A 22,210-nucleotide genomic window follows, 5' to 3' on the forward strand; every position below is an offset into this window, starting at 1 on the left:
GATAATAATGTATGTAATGAAGTGGAATTTTATCCTTACTATATGTAAGTGCTATCCAGGTTGAGGATCCTAAAGGGACAATTTGAAGTGAGACCCCATTTATTGCTCCACTCATTTGAAACCAAATGGATCCAGATTCTTATCTACTATAAAAGAAGAAAATCTAGTGTTTTTTCATACATATTTTTTTACTAGAAGACATTTTTTTTGTTAACCACCTCTGGTCATTCAGAATGAGCTGCACAGTGGTGCTATAACTCCATGGTCTCTTGCTACCTGACCCTCAGAGGTCAGCAGGGAGCCTCCCAGGGACCCAATCTGATACCTTTCAGATGTTGCTGATTGTGCACCCAGAGGGAAAAAGAAAGTCAGAAAGGTCTCAAACAGGCATTGTACCTCCTCACAACTTGTTAGCCAGGACTAGGTACATAGTCCCACTTATGCTAGGAAATGCATTTCTAGTAAGTGCTCTGAAATGGCACACATCCGAGCCATTTTCATTTGTAAAATAGGTATAAACTGTTTGCTTTGCAGGACTTTAATGAAACTTAAGATAAATTAGACAAAGTTTGAGAGAGAATCCTGTTAGGTAGTCTCTCATTGGATCCACAGTATCTTATGTATGCTGCTTTGTAACAGCAGAACCTGGGTTTTTGGAAGTACTTAGGAATCATGATCATGAGCTGTTGACAAACTACTGTATTGGGTCATCATCATGATCATAAATAATCTCCTCCTCTTCTTTCTTCTCCTCTTCCTTTTCCCCTTCTCCTCTTTTTCCTCTTCTTAGCCCCCTCCTCTTATTTTTCTCTCCTCTTTCTTCCTTTACCATAATCATCAACTATGTGGAAACCATTCATTTTCAGGTCTTTTAATTTCACCATCATAGATATGCCTGATAAAGCAAATTATATTTCCCTTCATGAGACAGAAAATCAGTCTGGAAAACTGTCTTTTGCTTAATTGTGAATAGTTCTAACCATCGCATGCTATGTGGCAGAAAACTCAGATATCTCTTTGAATAGAAGAGTTTTGCCATAGGAAAGTCCAACAAAATCCTTTTATTTGGTTGAAAAAAATATATATTTTACATTCATAGTGTTAAAACTTAAACAATTCTATTCAGTGAGCACTCTGGCAAAAGGCTGTTCTTCATTGCCGTTCATCCAGACCTGATTGTGTGTGTGCTTATATTGAATTTATCTTTGAATTTTATTTGAGTTACTCACAATCTGCCAAATTAGGAAAATTAACTGCTCTGGAATACAGATGATATTAAGAGCAGTTAAGAACGTTAAGAACAATTGCCAAAAATTAAACTTTATTTTCCCTTGATATTTAAATGGCATAGTCAGCTATGCCCCCTACTGCTAAGTGATCCATAGCAGAGCAATCAGGAACACCAGAGAAGGAAGAGGGCAAAGCCAGGATTTGATTGCAAGCAGAATAAAAGGGGATTGGGAGAGATGGATGCTAGATTTTAAACAGTAATAGATGAGGCTGAGAGAGACTTCGAGAGAAAAAGTTTCACTAACAACACAGCCTTATGTCAGAGATTATATTAAGGGCAAAGCTGTTTTGGCTAATCTCAAGAGCCATCATTAAGCTGAGAAAGAAGCTGGGATTGAGAAGCCAGCAAATGATTCAGGCTGGAAGCAGGAAAATTTTGAGTTTAGTTAATGGTACATGAAACTGATAGAAATAAGTAGCACAGAAGCCTAAGTTGCTGAAGGAATTTTATTGCCAAAGAAGCCCTTAAATATGTGAGCCTTTATAACAACACTTGGGCTCGAATACTTGTACTAGCAGGAAGCAGGCCTGAAAATTTGTACAGGCCCAAAGGAGGGCATACTCCTGAATATCCATTTTAGATGTGGCCAGAGATGGCAAGGAGGAAACAAACTCCTGGAGGCTTGAACAGGGCCTTTTGGGAATGGTAGATAAGTGAATTTCTTCCAGAAATCAGAACAGCCTAGTCAAAGAATTTACCCATCCACAAGGCAAAAGGACTGTATAATGCCTGACAGAGTTTCAGCATTTCTGTGGATCCATAATATGATTATCATGTGGTCATCATGTCCCTGCTACCATCATTGTATGTTATATATGAGGGATAACTTGTCTTCCTGGTTTATACTTTTCTTGATTCCAAGAAGAGACATACAGGCCTTATAAGGAAGTCTGTACACACCCTGGGGGGCTTGGACTTGGAGCTGGAAGCAGAATCTAGATGGATCTTTCAGTCATCCCTCTTGGGAGCTGTGTATGCTCTGTGTGTAAGCAGGAGAGACAGATCAGAGCAGGTAACCAGAGATCATACCCCATTTCCTTTGGGTAGAGTTGTTGCCAGAGAGCAGTAGGCCAGCGGGGACTCCATTGCCCAGCGTATTTTTCATTCAGGTGAGGCTGAATGACTAAGTTTCACCAATGAAATGTGGGCAAAGTGGTGTGTGTCACTTCCTGGATGAAGGAGTTAAGGAAGCTGCACACTTTTGTTCCTGCACACTCCCCAATCTGGTGGCTGAATGAAGCTGATGGTTAATTTTATGTGTCGACTGGATTAAATGATGCCCAGATGGTAAGTAAAGCATTATTTCTGTATGTGTTTGTAAGGATGTTTCTAGAAAAGATTAGCTTTTGAATGGGGAGACAGTAAAGATTGCCCTCATCAATGTGGGTGGGCATCACCCAATCCTTTGAGGGCCTGGATAAAATAAAAAGGTAGAGGAGGGGTGGATTTGTTCTCTACTTATGCTGGGACATCCATTTTCTCCTGTCCCCCAACATAGGCACCCGTGGTTCTCAGGCCTTTGGGTATGAAATGAAACTACATTATCAGCTTTGCGGGCCTCCAGTTTACAGTCAGAAGATTGTGGGACTTCTTAGCCTCTTAGTAAGTACATGAGCTTATCCCTCATAATAAATCTCTTTGTTAATATCTACATCTGTATCAATTTATTTATCTATCTTCTATTGGTTCTGTTTCTGTGGAAAACACTGAGTAATACACTGCCCAAGAAGAACTTTGAAGCTACAATGAAGATGTCAAATCCTCCATTAGCAAGGTTTGCGGCAAACATGGGGCAGGCGGAGGTGCTGTCTACTCCACAGTTATTCAAGAAATTGTGCTGATAAGGACTCTATCATCCTCAACATATGACTTCCCAGATCACCCTGGTTGTCAGTATTTCACCAGTAGATGGAAAAAGACAGATTGGAGACTTGCATTTCAGTTGGTTAGCACTCAACCTGATTGCCACATCTAACTGCAAAAGAGTCTGAGAAATGTTGTCCAGTAGTATATCCAGGAAAAAGAAGAAATGGCTTTGATGGATGGCTAGATAATCCCTGCCAAAATGTGTGACCTGGTTCCAGTCAATTTCCTGATTAATATTTACTTTTTCTAATTATTTTCTTCAATTTTGCTTACCAAAACCTTCCTCTAATTAACTATGAGTATTTGGCTTGTTTTTTTCCTCAAGTGAATTACGTTAAGTATCTCATTTTATACTATGTTCAATTATTATCCCCAAACTTAATGACTTAAACATAAACTTTTATTATTTGAGACCAGCTTAACTATGTGGTTTTGGCTCAGGGCCTCGTCAAGATATTGGCTGGGGCTGTAGCACTTCAAGGCCTGACTGAGGAGGAGGAGGATTGACGTCAATTACAAGACAGCTCACTCAGAGGAGGCTGACAAGTTTGTGCTAGCTGTGCTAGCTGTTGGTAGAGACCTTGGTTTCTTCACACATGGACCTCTCCATAGGGCTTCTTAAGGTTACTGCTGGAGTCCCCCAAAGAGAATGATACTAAATAGAAAGAGAATGTTGCAAAGTTTCCTATGGCCAAGTTTCGGAAGTCAAACACTGTCCTTTCTACCACATTCTGTGTAAGTCCAGTCCACATTCAAGGAAAGGGGAACTAGGCTCCACCTCATGAAGGGGAGAGTGTCAAAACAGGTACCTATATTTTAAAACCTCCACACTTAGAGTTTTTATGTTTTTCTAAATACTTTTATCTGCTTTAGTGTTGCTAATATACTTCTTTAGCTAATTGGTACTTTAATTAACTCCTTTATTTAGTTACTGTTTTATTAACATTCCCATTTTTAGGAATATTAATTACATCTTTTATTTGGATATATTAATAAGAGCACTGAATTTGATCTTTAAAAAGTCACCTGACTTTGGGTCTGGCAGAGAAAATTTAGGCGCTCAAGCCCGAATAGAGAGAGACCTACGTCTGTGAATATGGGCTATAATGAACAATAAACTGACCTTAAAAGAAAAGGCAAGCATTGTACTTCAAAATATAGAATGTGCACCATGATTTGGGGGAAAATCTCCAGTTCCAGTTTCTTTTTCACCTTTGCAATGACAAATCTGACCAATTCTCAAAACACCCATATTTATCTATTATGGTGTGTGCATATTCAGTCGTTCATTTGTGTCTGACTCTTGTGACCCCATGGGCTGTATCCTGCCAGGCTCTTCTGTCCATGGAATTTTCCAAGCAAGAATTCTGTGAAGTGGGTTGCCATTTCCTACTCCAGGGAATCTTCCCCTCCCACGATTGAACCTACATCTCTTGTGTCTTCTGCAGGTGGATTCTTTACCACTGTGCCACCTGGGAAACCCCATCTATTATGGTTGACAATCATTATTACATCATATAAACAAGTGATTGACTAGATTAATGCTTGAATAGGTTAATGATGAAAACTAACACTACTGAATACTTAAAATGTCCCATGCCCCAGTTTTCATATTTGCTCATTTAATCCCCACAATGATCCTATGAGGTAGGTTCTCTGATTATTCTGATGTTATCCATGAACAAAGGTAGATTTAGCATTATCAAGAAATTATTAGCTTGCCCAAATTATTAGCTATGTCATATGGTTTATAAGTGGCAGAGCTGGGATTCAAATCCAGAATTTGACTGGTTAATACACTTGCTAAAATAAATGGTGGAGTTGAGACTTCCCATCCAAGTCTGACACAAAAATTCATGCTCTTTATATCTATACTAAGCTGCCATTCACTTCTGTAGTTATTTTCACCTGATGCCTGCCCTTCTGTCTGCCAAGGCCAACCTCACTGATGATTACTCACATCACCATTGATCTCTCCTTTCTTTAAATGACCATAGCGCTTAACTACCTGTATCTCTATTCAACAATTCACCCATGTAGGCTGCCTTGTGAAAGCATTAGTCACTTAGTTGTGTATGACTCTTTGTGACCCAATGGACTATAGCCTGCCAAGCTCCTCTGTCCATGGGCTCCCCTGGAGTAGGAAATGGCAAGAATACTGGAGTGGTTTCCATTCTTTTCTCCAGGGAATCTTCTTGACCCAGGAATTGAACCTGGGTCTCCTGCATTGCAGGCAGATTCTTTACCATCTGAGCCACCAAGGAGGCCCAGGCTGCCTTGTATTGGTCACTGTTTCATGGATTAGGATTTCTCTCCCGTTAGACATTAAACTCTGGGAGGACAAGAAAATCTCTTACCTCCCTAGTCCCTAGATTAACATTAATACTACACCAGTCACTTGATGATTATTCATGATTTGCATAAATAGGATATGATAAATTCTCCTGATTTATAAACTCTTGCCAAAACAATCTGGCCCTATAATAAAGTAGCCTCTTATCCTGAAAACCAGGATAAGAAAAGAACCCACCAACATAAAAACACCCTAGAGGAGAGCTGCAAAGTGGATTAAAGTTAGAAACCATGACCCAAGGGATTGTAAAGAACAGTGACTTCCACTTGCAGAGTCAAAGGCTAAGGCATAACTTAATAAAACTTCACTAATTTTTAATAGATGATATTCAGAATCATTTACTTCCAATAGAAATGGAGTCTTCAGAATATTATTTCAAGTTGAGTAGAAATAGTCAAAGAGATAGACAAAATTATTTATAAAGGAATTTATCACTGCATTAACTAAAACAACAAAATATTGAAAACAATCTCATAGCTCTATAATAGGGGGATTTCTGAGATAGGGTAAGCCTATGAAATGGGTCACTGTAAAGCCCCTAAAAATCATGAAAACATGATTTTCAGAGATATTTAAGGATATGGAGAAATGCCCATAATATAACATTAAGTAAAGAAGTTTTTTGTGTAGAACCTTTTTTCAAATATAGCATCATCCCAATTGTGTGCTTTGTTATTCATATATACATAAAACTGAAGGAAACATCAAAATGTAGTTGTCTCTAGAGTGGGGTTATTGGTGATTTCTTCTTTTGTTGTTGTATTTTATAGATTTTATTTTTAAATGTGCTTTTAATTTTTTAACAAACATTTTTTATAATACAGTATCTGGGTTTCCCTGATGTCTCAGATGGTAAAGAATATACCTGCCAATTCAGGAGACCTAGTGTTCAGTTCCTGGGTTGGGAAGATCCCCTAGAGAAGGGAATGGCTACCGACTCTTGTATTCCTGCCTGGAGAATCCTATGGACAGAGGAGTTACAATCCATGGGGTCGCAAAGAGTTGGACACGACTGGAGTTATGAAACACACACACACACACAATATTTATCCAAAGGATTCACAGATAGTAACTCATTTAATTTCACCCTCATGAGAACCCTATGAGGTAGGTATTGTTGTTACCTCAGTGTTATTGATGATGAAAGCAGAGGGGTTTAAAAATTTCTCCAACGTCACACAGATAGTAAGTTGTGGAAGCACAATTTGAGCCCATGTACTTAACTATACCACCATTGTGAAAGGTTTTTGAAACCAGAAAGTAAAATAAAATAATTTTTAATTGGAGAAAATTAAGAGCTAACTATCCTGACTTCTCTGGGCTCATATAAGAAGGTAAGAAAGCAACATGGAGATTTCAGTTATTCATTAGGAAAGACTATTCTGATATTCAGGATTATTACACTAGCATGAGTTAAAAGTCAAAATGTGGGAAGTTCTCAGTGAGATGGGGCAATAAAAATGGGATTGGTGGGCTGTTATGTAATGTCTTCTTGCTGAGATTGGTGGTGTGACTCTCAAGGTCCCTGCCAGGCCTATGAGTCAGTGATTCATGAAACAATAAAGCAGGTTTGCATGACTCAGTTTGTCCCCTAATTACATTTATACTCATCCTTTAAAGGAGACACATAGATGAGACTCTCCTTCCTGTTATTATAATAATTTAATATTTTAATCTACAACCTAGAATAACAAACATAATCAAAATACTTTCTAAGAAGAGAGAATCCACTATTCCTTCACTTTTCTTCTCAGACTTGAATTTGAATAAGTTGACTGAGGAAAATATAGTAGAAAGAACTCGTCAGCACATTGTCAGGTAAGTATAAGAATTACACCATATAAATAGCTATGATGAATAATTTATTTGGTAGCTTAGATGGCATTATATTTGGGCTGAACTGTACTTTATCAGTTTTCCTTCCTCTTCTTTTAGGGCTTTTACAAGTTTAGGATTTGTGTCAGAATATACGTCAAAGGAAAAAGAAATACCTGTTTAACAATCAAAAATATTATTTGCCAAGAGGCCTGTGGTTACTCTGAAAGTTGATTTGATTGTTCTTAATTTCTATCCAATAGCAATAGGAAAACAGTTCAGTTCAGTTCAGTCACTCAGTCATGTCTGACTGTTCGTGATCCCATGGACCACAGCACGCCAGGCTTCCCGGTCCACCACCAAATCCTGGAGTTTCCTCAAACTCATCTCCATTGAGTCAATGATGCCATCCAACAATCTCATTCTCTGTCATCCCCTTCTCTTCCTACCCTTTAATCTTTCCCAGCATCAGGGTCTTTACAAATGAGTAAGCTCTTCGCATCAGGTGGCCAAAGTATTGGAGTTTCAGCTTCAGCATCAGTCCTTCCAATGAACACCCAGGACTGATCTCCTTTAGGATGGACTGCTTGGATCTCCTTGCACTCCAAGGGACTCTCAGGAGTCTTCTCCAACACCAGAGTTCAAAAGCATCAATTCTTCAGCATTCAGCTTTTTTTGTAGTCCAACTCTCACATCCATACATGACCATTGGAAAAACCATAGCCTTGACGAGATGGACCTTTGTTGGCAAAGTATGTCTCTGCTTTTTAATATGCTGTCTAGGTTGGTCATAACTTTCCTTCCAAGGAGTAAGCATCTTTTAATTTCATGGCTGCAATCACCATCTGCAGTGATTTTGGAGCCCCCAAAAATAAAGTCTCTCACTGGTTCCACTGTTTCCCCATCTATTTGCCATGAAGTGTTGGGACCGGATGCCATGATCTTAGTTTTCTGAATGTTGAGCTTTAAGCCAACTTTTTCACTCTCCTCTTTCACTTTCATCAAGAAGCTCTTTAGTTCTTCACTTTCGGCCATAAGGGTAATGTCATCTGCATATCTGAGGTTATTGATATTTCTCCCAACAATCTTGATTCCAGCTTGTGCTTCCTCCAGCCCAGTGTTTCTCATTATGTACTTTGCATATAAGTGAAATAAGCAGGGTGACAATGTACAGCCTTGATGTACTCCTTTTCCTATTTGGAATCAGTCTGTTGTTCCATGTCCAGTTCTAACTGTTGCTTCCTGACCTGCATACAGATTTCTCAAGAGTCAGGTCAGGTGGTCTGGTATTCCCATCTCCTTCAGAATTTTCCACAGTTTATTGTGATCCACACAGTCAAAGGCTTTGGCATAGTCAATAAAGCAGGAATAGATGTTTCTCTGGAACTCTTCCTTTTTCGATGAACCAGTGGATATTGGCAATTTGATCTCTGATTCCTCTCCCTTTTCTAAAACCAGCTTGAACATCTGGAAGTTCACAGTTGATGTATTGCAGAAGCCTGTCTTGGAGAATTTTGAGCATTACTTTACTAGCATGTGAGATGAGTGCAGTGTGGTAGTTTAAGCATTCTTTTGCATTCCCTTTCTTTGGGATTGGAATTAAAACTGACCTTTTCCAGTCCTGTGGCCACTGCTGAGTTTTCCAAATTTGCTGGCATGTTGAGTGCAGCACTTTCACAGCATCATCTTTTAGGATTTGAAATAGCTCAAATGGAATTCCATCACCTCCACTAGCTTTGTTTGTAGTGATGCTTCCTAAGGCCCACTTGACTTCACATTCCAAGATGTCTGATTCTAGGTGAGTGATCACACCATCATGATTATCTGGGTAGTGAAGATCTTTTTTGTACAGTCTTTCTGTGTATTCTTGCCACCTCTCTTAATACCTTCTGCTTCTGTTAGGTCCATACCATTTCTGTCCTTTATTGACCCCATCTTTGTAAGAAATGTTCCCTTGGTATCTCTAATTTTCTTGAAAAGATCTCTAGTATTTCCCATTCTATTGTTTTCCTCTATTTCTTGATGACTGAGGAAGGCTTTCTTATCCCTCTTTGCTTTTCTTTGGAACTCAGATTAGCAGCAAACACTATTAACTTATTTTCTTACTGTGCTAAGCCATATTGGTTTTAAAAAAGAATGGCTCACTTCATAGCTTGTTACTCACAGACTGAATCTCTTCTTTCTCAGGGAGAGTGAGTGGAAAGTAAAACTATTCTGTATGATAAATATGAGGACTTCAGAGTTGGGTATAGGCATCTAGGGAGAAAAGAGGACAGAGGGAGAAAAGGGCAGAGGGAGAGGGCCCAGGAAAGAGATTGGAGGACTCAGAAGGAAAAGCCTACTTATTCAAATTTCCAGTTGTAAAGATGGCTGAAGGACTCTGAAGATCAGAGATGTTACATATTTAATATTAAGCTGGTCCCTGTTCCTAATTATTCTATATGTTCTCTTTCAATGTCTTCAAGCCTTTCATACAAGTCAGCCATAGATAACCGCCTCATATTAGTGGAGCCATGGGGAATTTAAGGATAGGATAGAAGAAAAGGGCAGGCCCCTTGGCATTACCCCTCTGTTGATGCCCACATAGAGGAGGCACCACATAGAGTAGTTGAGAGGAATGGTCATTCCTTTTTCCTAAGTAGTGACATGTTAAACTGTGTGCATGAAAGACTATTTAAATAATCAGAAACATGTAAGGTTACTAGATGGAAGAATTGCTGTTTAATTCTAAGACTATGCAAATAGTCAGTAGATCTATACCTGGCTGTGGAATAACTGAAGATCTTCATAGTTTCATCGGATACAGATTTCATTAACTGAAATAAAGATACTGATCAGAGAATTAGACCTTTCACTAGAGAAGTACCTTGAATACCTGCTTTGAATGCTAGGTGTCTGTACATATTTATTTCTCAAAACACCATTAAGAAGCTTCCCTGGTGGCTCAGTGGTAAAGAACGCAGCTGCCAATGCATGCGACACAGGATTGATCCCCGGTCTGAGAAGATCCCACATGTTGCAGAGCAACTAAGCCCATGCCCAGCAACTGTTGAGCCTGTGTTCTAGAGCCTGGGAGCCGCCACTGCAGAAGCCCATGCGCCCCAGAACCTGCACCCCGCAGTAAGAGAAGCCACTGCAATGAGAAGCATGGGCCACAGCTGGAGAGTACCCCCTCTTGCTGCAACTGGAGAAAGTCCACACAGCAACCAAGACAGCACAGCCAAAAATAAATAAGTAAAGAAAGTTATATTCTAAAAACCACCATTAAGGGTAGACATTCTTATCCAAGTTATAAATGAATACATTCTGGTGACCTTCACAGTCATCCTACTAATCTAAACCACAAATTCAAATCTCAATGATCTATTGTTTCTTTTATATTATTTCTAAAATCTCTACCAGTAATTAAATTCTAAATATTAGAATTGATTTTTTAAAAAACATTCCAATACTATGCAAACTTTGTCATGCCTAGATTTGTGTTTAGTTATCTAAATTCCAAGACAAAATTTTTAGCACTTTAGAAGCAAAGTTAGCATTTTTCAAAATTTATCTAAAATGCAGCTCTTTGCCTTTAACTGCTTGGGGTTTGTGATTATTGTGGCTGACTCATAACACCTACTTTATCTGAGCTGATTTGAGACATAACATATGGGAGTGTTACAATGGAGAAAAAGTTGGTTTCTTATATTTATCAATGGGAAGAGAGGAAGGGTTTAATTACAATTCAGCCAGTTACATTAGATAGTTTCATTCCATGAGAAATATGAACTAGGAAATATCGGGAAGACTGTAGTAAGGCAAAATAAAAGAAAAAAAGTTTGGAGGAAATTAATTCTTTCATTCATTCAATAGTTTTTTACTGGTTGATTATAGTGTTCTAGTTTTGATAGGCAAATAGAACATAAAGGAAAGAAAAACCAACCCAGAAGCTATCTATCCTCAAGGAATTTTAATCTAGTGGAGAAGACAGGTGTGAATAAATCACATATGAAAATAATTAAATTGATGATAAATAAAACAAAGGGAAAAGCATGGAGAGAGATGAAACTATAATATGGCAAAGGAAGTGACACTTGGACTGAGACCTGAAGGTTGATGATGGTGGGAAGATAAATGCTGTCATTCAGGTCACTCAAAGTGTCATCAAGGTAAGTTCTACGCACATGGTTGAACGGAAAAATTTCTAAATTCTCATGAGAAAGTCTGAAAGGAGGAACAGGTTAAGAAATTAAAAGAAAATGTGGAGACTACAGTAAGCCCTGATCTTGTGTATTACTAAGTTTGCTTTGAAGGGTTTTCAGCCTGTTCATGAAAATCACCTATTTGTCCTTAGGAAAATATACAAAATAATGGAGGATATTTTCCTTCATGCTGGAGGTAATCCAGCATGATGAAGACTGAAGTCCCTCATGTCAGGGTTTATTATGTACTTTTATTCTTTGAATCTCTGACAATTTAGTAACGTGTGCTTGGAGAGATGATGGAAACTATTGTCTATGCCAGCTTTATTTGTGTGCAAATAAATCCTGTTTAAAATGATGCCCATTCTATCAACTTTCATCTTGGGTGTTAATAGCAAAAACAATGAAACACTGCTAAATCATTTTCAAACATTACTGCATTGAATTGTAATTAATTCGTTAAGAAGTATAGGAGGCATTGCTTTAAGTCAAAAAGGATTCTTTTTTTTTTCTTATCTTTTAAAAAGTTGTTTTATAATCTTTATTGGCCTTTATTCCCAAAAGCTGTGCAGAAAGGCACCAAGCGCTTTGGCTAGGCCTGTTTTGTACTCTGATTTGATAGAAACAGGTGCTAATTAATTTTTTTGGCAGTGAGTTATTTTTATAATTTTTAGAATGAACCCTTGAAATAAATATTTTTCATAAAGGAATTGCCTAACCTTTGGAAAGTTTGGTTGATGTTATGAATATCAACCTGAAAGGACTAAGTAGAAAAAAAACAAAACAAAACTTTGTTACTCCCCTGGAAAGAGCTTTAGGACTGTGTATAATTTGAATGGGCTTCCCTGATTGCTTAGACGTTAAAAAATTTGCCTGCAATGTGGGAGACCTGGGTTCAATCCCTGAGGTTGGGAAGATCCCCTGGAGAAGCAACCCATTCCAGTATTCTGGCTTGGATAATTCCATTAGAGGAGCCTGGATTTGAATAGATAAGGAGATGGGACGAGGATAACGTTTCTTTTGCCTGTCTTTTCTGTGAATGTAAGAATGGGAATGGGCTTCCCTTGTAGCTCAGTTGGTAAAGAATCTGCCTGCAATGCGGGAGGCCTGGGTTCGATCCCTGGGTTGGAAAGATCCCCTGGAGAAGGGAAAGGTTTCCCACTCCAGTATTCTGTCCTGGAGAATTCCACGGACATGTATAGTCCATGGGGTCACAAAGAGTCGGACATGACTTAGCGACTTGCACTTCACTCTGTGAACAGAGGCCTCTATTGGATCTGAGACTACCAGTTTTCAGCTCAAGGTGATTTTCCTGGAGAAGAGTAAGAGGGTCAATTTAGATGCTGCTAAAATATCCTCCAATAATATGAAAAAGGCCTCTTTGCTTCAGGCATGGCATAGCTGTAGAACTATTCCTATGGCTCTTATTTAAAAGGATAAGGTAAGTAGATGATCCTGGACTGAAGCCCAGGTTTCTTACTCCAGAAACCATGTTCTTAACCATGATAGCTGTAGGACCTAACATTGTATCAGTTATACTGAAGATGTTTATAGGATTAATGGAGGAGTGGGTCCATGAACCAATGGAAACAAAAATTAGGTAAATGAATTCAGTGAGATTCCCTTGCAAAGGAAAAAAAAAACAACAAAGATTCTGGCTTTGGTGAAAATTTAAACATACAGAGCGAAATGACTCACAAAGGACCCTATACAAGTAAAGAGTTGCTACAAAGCTTCTAGGAAACGTGCTGGGTAGCTGGATTTATTCTCTAAGAAGGGTCTCATAGTATTTGGAGGGAGGGAGAGAAAAAGATACAGTCAGACAGACAGACAGAGAAACAGTGAGACAGAGCCCTGGCTTTTCATTTAATCCAGGAATTCAGGACCTGGTGTATCTGACCTGTGATCAGAGGAGGATCCTTTAGCTGACATAGTCCAGCCAGCTCTGACCAGATACTTTGCCTCTGCACAGCTGCTTGGCTTGAGTGTTGAACTAGTAAAAGCTTTGGGGGTTGTAGCAACACAGGATAGTTCACTATAGATCATCATATAGAGTTACATCACTGTACCCTCTCCAGTTAATGACAGCCTTGGCCAGAGATCATATTAGACACCAGTCATCAGGTATGACATTGCTGCAGCCAGACTACAAAGTGGCAGGGAGAGACTCTGAAAAAGGGCAAGAGGATAATTGCATCTCTTCTAAGGACAGCTTCAGGCACTCATCCAAGTAAAGGTTAAGACAAGTGAATGCTGCAGTCAGAGCAGAAGCAAGCCACAAGCATTTGCTGCCTCTCACACTCTTGCCAATGAATGCATTCTGTCGAAACCACACTCTGAATGGACTTGCTAATAATCATCTAGCTCTGCTATTGGCAACTCATCTCCTAATATAGAATCTGTGACCAGCAAGGCCCATGAGACCCAGCATCGCTTCTGTGGCTCACTGGGCTTTTCATCCCACATTGCAAATCCCAAGACACTAGCTTGAGCCTTGTTCTGCTTTGTCTAAGCTTTCTGGGGGTACCACTTGGCATCCACAGATCTATTATGGGGTCTGAATGTCAGTGCACTCTTCTAATCAGTGCTTTGCATCAGGTGTATTTGATGATCGAGTCATATCAAATCACTCTTGTTATAAGTCAAACATATATAATGGTTCAATTTCATGTATTTATTATACCACGTTTTTTTGACTGTACATGTGTATGCGCTAAGTCACTTCAGTCGTGTCTGACTCTTTTGTGACCCCATGGACTGTAGCCTATCTGGTTCCTCTGTCCATGCGATTCTCTAAGCAAGAATACTGGAGTGGGTTGCCATGCCCTGCTCCAGGGGAATCATCCCGACCCAGGATCATACTCTCGTCTCTTGCGTCTCCTGCATTGGCAAGTGGGTTCTTTACCACTAGCACCAATATGTATATGTTTGGAATAGTATCCATGACTCTGTCAACAATTCCACCCTCTGAGTGCATAGCTCAAAGTAAATGTAAGATGGGAAAAGGGTATTTGTATTTTTTACTCTCTTAATTTGGTTTTCCTCCATTCAATTCAGTTGCTCAGTCGTGTCCAACTCTTTGCAACCCCATGAACCGCAGCACACCAGGCCTCCCTGTTCATCACCAACTCCCGGAGTCCACCCAGATCCATGTCTATTGAATCGGTGATGCCATCCAACCATCTCATCCTCTGTCATCCCCTTCTCCCAACTTCAATCTTTCCCAGCATCGGAGTCTTTTCAAATGAGTCAGCTCTTAGCATCAGGTGGCCAAAGTATTGGAGTTTCAACTTCAACATCAGTCCTACCAATGAACATTCCTCCATTACCAAGGTGATTACATATCTCTTCATAAGCTTATTGGCCATTTGCATTTCCTGTTTTGTGAACTGTCTTTACATGTGTCAGTCCCCTGATGCAAGTCAAGAGAGTTAGGCCTAGTGGGTGGAGTTTTCCTAATACTGGCCTACATGGAAGATGTAAATACAATGGATCCTGCATGTAGGCAGAGACCTCAGTTTGCTTGTTCACTTACTGGTTTTCTGCATCCCCTTTGTTTCTGCTATGCATTTAAAAGTATAGTTGTTCTTTTTTTACTTTGTGGTGTTTTTTCTTTTAATAAAGGGATTATTATGGTAATTTCCAAACTATTCCTAGAACTGGAAATTTTCTGGTTACTGAATTTACTTTCGGGTTATTAGAAAATTCTTATAGAATTCACCAAATGATATATTCTAGCTACTGATAAGACAGTAGTTGTATAACTGTTTGAAAGATATTCTGCTTTTAAAAATGTCATTTTTAAATGCTCAGAGGAACAAAAAAGAATTTAACTTCTGGTGGCTCAGACAGTAAAGAATCTGCCTGCAATGAAGGAGACTCAGGTTAGATCCCTGGGTCAGGAAGATCTGGAGAAGGAAATGGCAACCCACTCTAGTATTCTTGCCTGGGAAATCCCATAGACAGAGGAACCTGGTGGGCTATAGTCCATGAGTTCACAAAGAGCTGGACATGACTGAGTGACTAGCACTTTCAATTTCTTTCTTGATAACATGAGAAAAAAAGCACAATTCAATAGAAAAGTGAAATACGCAGAGTTCAATACATAAATGATTCAGTACTAAGCCAGTAGTGGTATAGACTCCAGAGTAAATTGCACAGCATTTACTAAGGTGAAATTGCTCCTGATTTGAGAAGGGAAAAATGAAAGACCTGACCAAAGAAGTCATAGGAAAATTGAGCACATTAATGTACTGTTAATTCTGGCACCAATAGGCTCATTTTCTCTGTAACAACCACATAAAATCTAAAAGTACATACATGGCTGCTTCTTGAAGGCAATAAAAGCAATTTATTGGTTTAAAAAAATAGAAGCAATTTATAGCAGCAAGCACTTAAATCAACTTTGTTAAGGTCTTTTCTCTGATAAAAGTAATTAATTAATTCACCCCATATGTAAGCATATGAATACCCTTAAAAAGACAGCAAAAGAACATATCTTCAGAATATTATAATTTTTGAAAATCAATCACCATATTATTTTTTGTCATTATGAATTGTGTGTTTTGAGGTAAATATTGATGTGTACAATCTGTGGAACACTTATAGTAATACAAAGAATATTATATACTTCTTTCAAAGGGATTTCACTAAATTAAGGCTACGTATTTCTTATCTTTAAATTATCCACGTCAAGGATGATCCTCACCATTTAGCCTGAGTAATCCTAATCAGGAATCACTGTCTCTTACTGCCAGCAGTAAGAACTACCTGGCTACTTAAATGCTGAGTTTGTAGACCCCAAATTAGGAAATGAAAGAACAGCCTATAATCTTATCCTCTTCTAGTAATGCTCCTTTGGGGATAATCACCAACTCTTAAGGAAACAAAAATGATGTATGGGATTACTGAGGTCTGTGGTCGAAGCAGAGGTCTGCTGGGAATAATGAGCAGTGTTGGTGCTAAGCTTGTAGCTTCTGCTTTACCAGATAAAAGGAACATTTCCCCAGTTTAGTATCATTTTCAGAGTTCCTGCAACATGTCCCAACCTAGTCATTTTGAACATAATTACAAGATGTTAGGTATAACCTTATGAAGAAAAATTGACTTTATTTCAAGCAGTGGTCTCACTCTGTTCCTCTAAATTTGCAGATATGTATCTTAGATTGTAAGGAATGAACATGTTGATTTGATAAGGTTCAGATCCTTGTTCAAACAAAAACACTGGTGTTAAATATCTCAAGAATATATTGTAACAGATTCAGTCACTTCCATCTATTTTTAAGTCAGAAAGGGAAACAAAGAGATGAAGTGATTTCCCATGTGCTATTTCCTAAAACATACAGGTGAGGAGGACCCAAGAATTCTGTAAATGCAAACACTTTATATCATATATTAAAAGAGCTCTCCAATTTCTGATCATGGTAAAATTTAATTTCTATATTCTCCAGTAGATTCATGTTCCCAAGTTCTGGAATGTTTTCTTCCATTTTGTTGAAAGTGGATAAATCCAAGTGTTTTGGAAATTTAATAAAATCATAAAGTAAATAACTTTAAAAGTTCAGAAACAAATTCAAACTCTTTCAATTATACCTTACTTTCTTATCACACAGTATTTTGTTGTTGATTTCAAGTGACTAGAATATGATCCTAGGACTCCTTTTTATTCCTTCTCATTCCTATATTCTTCGGTTCCTAATAATATGCATTTTCCTGTCCTTTTTTCTCTTTTTATCTGTTCATACTCTCCTCTAAACCTTAAGTTCACTTTAATGATAATAAATTTATGTTGCTATTGATATTCAATCAGTAACTTCCACTCTGCCTTTAATTCATACATGAGTTTTATGAAAATATAGTACCTATTTTTTGTGTGTATTTCCTGTCTTAAATAAATTTATTTGTTGTTTATTTGCTAATAAAGCAAATCAGTAACATAATTCAAAATGATTTCTTAAACTTCTGTTAAAAAGCAAACTATGAGGGTATAGAATGCAAAAGTGAGATTTTTTTTTTTTAATTGAAGTTTAATACAGAAATCTTAGTTAGGCTTGGAAACTTGAGAAATAAAATCAGTGATGCCAGCTAACTATTTTATTATAGTATAAAATGTCCTCTTTAGAATTAATTTTGAAAGACATATCTTTCAGTGGGACTTACAACCTTATTTTCTTCAGCTATATTTTTAAAATTATTATTTTTAATAATTCTTATCAGAGTACAGTCAATTTACAGTGTTGTGTTAGTTTCAGGTATGTATGTGTGTGTATATATATATATATACACACACATATATACACATTTTTTTAGATTCTTTTCCCATATAGGCCACTGCAGAATATTAAGTACAGTTCCCTGTACTATCCTACAGTCAGACCATGTTAGCTATCTATTTTATCTATCATAGCATATATTTTACAGTATCCCTACTCTTTGACTGATAGCTGATTTCTCATTAGAAACAGTGGCTCCCAAAAAGCAGTGAATATCTTTAAAATTCTGAAGGAAAAATATATTGTTAACCTGTAAGTCTATAGCCAATGAAAATATGCTCCAGAAATAAAACTCAATAAAAACATTTTCAAACAGACAAAAATAGAAGTTTTAATCTCCAACCATCCTGCACTACAAGGAATGTTGAAGGAAGTTCTGGCAGAAGGAAAATGATATCAGGGGAAGCCTGATCAGAAAAGAAAAGCATAATAAAGTATAATTATATAGGTTGTATTAGTTTTCTATTGTATGTAACATCACAGATGTTTGCAGCTCAAAACAGTGCACATTTGTTATTTCACAGTTTCTGTGAGTTAGGCATCCAGGTACAGCTTAACTGCATTGTCTGCTCAGGGTCTCACAAGGCAGCAAACAAGGTGTCAGCCAAGCTGCTTTCTCTTTTGGTAACTTAGAAAACCTATGACTAATGTAGACAGTGTATTAAAAAGAAAGATATCACTTTGCCGACAAAAGTCCATATAGTCAAAGCTATGTGAAGACTCTTGAGAGTCCCTTGGACTGCAAGGAGATCCAACCAGTCCATCCTAAAGGAGATCAGTCCTGGGTGTTCATTGGAAGGACCGATGCTGAAGCTGAAACTCCAATACTTTGGCCACCTGATCTGAATAACTGACTTGTTTGAAAAGACCCTGATTCTGGGAATGATTGAAGGTGGGATGAGAAGGGGATGACAGAGGATGAGATGGCTGGATGGCATCACCAACTCGATGGACATGAGTTTAGGTAAACTCTGGGAGTTTGTGATGGACAGGGAGGCCTGGCATGCTGCAATTCATGGGGTCACAAAGAGTCAGACACAACTGGGAAACTGAACTGACTGACTGATGGTTTTTCCAGTAGTCATGTACAGATGTGAGAGCTGGACCATAAAGAAGGCTGAGAACCAAAGAATTGATGCTTTCAAACTGTGGTGCTGGAGAAAACTCTTGAGAGTCCCTGGAGAGCAAGGAGATCAAACCAGTCAATTCTAAGGGAAATCAACCCTGAATATTCATTGGGAGGACTAATGCTTAAGTTGAAGCTCCAATACTTTGGCCACCCGATGGGAAGAGTCAACCATTGGAAATGATCCTGATGCTAAAAAAGATTAAAAGCAGAAGGAGAAGGGGGCAACAGAGGATCAGATTGTTGGATGGCATCATCAACTCAATGGTCATGAGTTTGAGCAAACTCCAGGAGATAGTGAAGGGCAGGGAAGTCTGGAATGCTGCAATCCATGGGGTTGCAAAGCATCTGACATGACTGGGCAACTGAACAACAACAAATTTGACTGGGTAGGAATATGCTTCCAGGATCACTCAGGTTGCTAGCAGAATTTATTTCCCTGAGGTTGTAAGACTGAGAGCCCTGGTTTCCTGCTGTTTCCAGTTCTGAGAGGCTACCAGAAGTTTTTAGAGGCAGCTTGCAGTTAATTGTTACATGGCCAGTAACTTCATAACCACCAAGAGAGTCTCTAGAATAAGTCTGCTAACAAGACAGAGTCTCATACAATGTAATCACGGGTGTGACATCCTATCATATTGAGAGGGTAACAGGCAGGAAGGCCAGGGGTCTCCAAATGAAAGAAAGAGGCTGCAAGTGCCAGACATTTTTATCCCTCTTAAGCGGCAGGAAGAAACAAACCAGCGATAGGTTTTTCCTTCTCCATCCAATTTTAAAAGGAGGTTTCTCTTAAAATGCTGTGTTGCCATGACACCTGGTCTCACCTAAAGCTAACTGCTCTCAAACCTTGAGTTAACCAAAACATTTCTTTTTTTTATGGAAATGTGTCTTAAGCTATGTTAATGTACCCCAGACTCTATCTTCAAGTTGGTTCCTCCAAATGGCCTAACTTACTTACTCAGGTATTGTTCCCCTAATCTATGTAAATGAAACTATTTGTTGGTATTCTGCCCTTCTACAAGATTCAAGTCAATTGTTTTATGGCCAGGGATGAATTATCTGGTGCCATTCTAAATTTTATGACACTCCTTTCTTTTCATTAACAGACTGTGAGTGACTATATAACATACAGCTAAAGACTAGGAGGGGGGTACTCTTTTGCCCCCTTCTGATGCCTATGTCAGAGGCTTTCTCTATCTTCTTTATACTTTAATAAATCTTTATTACACAAAAGCTCTGAGCAATCCAGCCTCGTCTCTGGCCCCGGATTGAATTCATCTCCTCCAGAGGCCAAGAATCCCGGTGTCTTATCGTTCAACAACAACCTTTCAATATTTGCCATATTCTGTTGGTTAGAAGCAGGTCAGAGTTTCTGCCCACTCTAAAGTAGAGGAGATTATACAAGGGCATGTAGACCCAGACACAGGAATCATGGTGGTGGGCACCCCAGGGCCTGTCTACCACATAGGTAAATATATAAGATGTTTTTATTATCTGTAACATATTTTAAAGTTAATTTTAAAAGCTGCTCACAGTTTAAAACAAAAATAATCACTATATAATGGAATTTTAGCATTTGTAGAAGTAAAACACATGTCAACAAGAGCAAAAGAGGAGTAAAGGATAAAATTAATTTTGTGCTTTTCAGTTTTTTTATAGTGCTCATGAGGTCGATCATTTGATGGTAAATTGTGATAGGTTAAAGATGCATAATATACACTTCAGAAAACTTGTTCTTAATATATTATCCTGAAACTTGTTGGAAATATAAATTCTCAGCTCCTATCTCCTACTTTTTAAATAAAATACCCTGAAATTGGTACTAGCAATATGTGTTTTAATAATCTCTCCAGACAAATTTCATGATCCTAAAGTTAGAGAAAACACACACACACACAATAATGCAATGAGGTATAGCTACAAACATAGCTCAGTAGAGGAGATGAGGTAGACTACCAAAATATGCTTGATAAGCACGAATGAATGCAATAAAAGAGAGAGGGAGGAACAAAGAGCAGATGGAACACATTCCATGATGAAAAACTCATACATAAAAGCAATGTAAAACAGAATAGATATGTCTGAAAATTGAAGTGCTGATATAAATAAAGCTTTGGAGTAACCTCACTTCTGAAAATGTAGATGAAAAAGACAAAGAGATTAGAACAGTCAGAATAAAGCTGATAGCTGTAATAAGCAATCTTTCCAGGAAGCATAAGTAGTGCCCCTGAAGCATGGAACACTACCAATGAAAGAAAAAAAATAAGAAAATCCCCCCAAATGAAGCAACACCTGAAATTGACATTCACAGGGCACATTGGTTCCAGGAAAATTTGATTCCAAACATTTAGCACTAAGAATAGCAGGAAAAGTTGAAGGCAGATTTTCAGCATCAAGGCATACCATGAAGTTATGTAATTTTAGGCATCCACACACAATAACAAAAATGTCCAAGGGAGAAAAATTAGGCTGGCATCAATTTCTGTAAACAAACTCAATGCTAGAAACAATGAAGCTATATCCATTAAGTTCTGAAGGCAAGAGCCTAGGAATATTATATACAGTCAAGATGTTTTTCAAGTAGAAGCAGACATTCTCAAGTACAAAAGAAAAGAATTCAGAAAATATAATGCCTTTAAGTCCTTCTTGAAAAAAATACTTGACTATAAACTCTAGCAAATTAAGAAACGAATCAAAATGTTTAAGAAAATTTGAGAAACAAAGAAGCTTAAGAATGCTTAACATAAACTGAAGCTACTTAACACAAACTGCAACATGCCGGGGATTGGAGAAGGATGTGTTAAAGGTATGACTGTGTGCTACCAAAAGGCAAATTGAGGTTGGAGACCCAATAAATCTGTGCTGACATTAAGAATTCTGCCCTTCAGCTGTCCCGTTATAGGATTTTCATGACAAGTGCAAGAGAAATACAGAAGAAAATAAAATTGTTGTACTGACAAGAGAATTCCCCAGGTGACTCAGTGATAAAGAATCTGCCTGCCAAAGCAGGAAACCCAGGAGATGAGGGTTTGATCCCTAGGTCAGGAAGATCTCTTGGAGGCAGAAATGGCAACTCACTCCAGTTTTCTTTCCTGGGAAATCCCATGGATGGGGAGCCTGGTTGGCTGCAATCCATGGGGTTGCAGAGTCGGACATGACTGAGTGACTGAGCACAAACGCCCACACTGACAAGAAAGATGTTGTATCTAAGTCCGATAAGGAAGAAGCAAATCCATGAGGTAGTGAGGGACTGAAAGAAAGGGAGAGGTTTAAGATGCTTGGGAAAGTGAGGGAACAGTTGGAATG

The 22,210-nt window shown here is 38.3% G+C and overlaps 1 long non-coding RNA gene across 4 annotated transcripts in view; it reads right to left on the bottom strand.

The window, feature by feature from the left end:
• The window catches only part of LOC110126619 (uncharacterized), a 362,093-nt gene that overhangs the window by 82,742 nt on the left and 257,141 nt on the right, over positions 1-22,210 (bottom strand). The gene's annotated exons all lie outside the window — the stretch shown is intronic.

This window comes from Odocoileus virginianus, chromosome 15, assembly GCF_023699985.2.
Source record: "Odocoileus virginianus isolate 20LAN1187 ecotype Illinois chromosome 15, Ovbor_1.2, whole genome shotgun sequence".
NCBI classification, from domain to species: domain Eukaryota; kingdom Metazoa; phylum Chordata; class Mammalia; order Artiodactyla; family Cervidae; genus Odocoileus; species Odocoileus virginianus.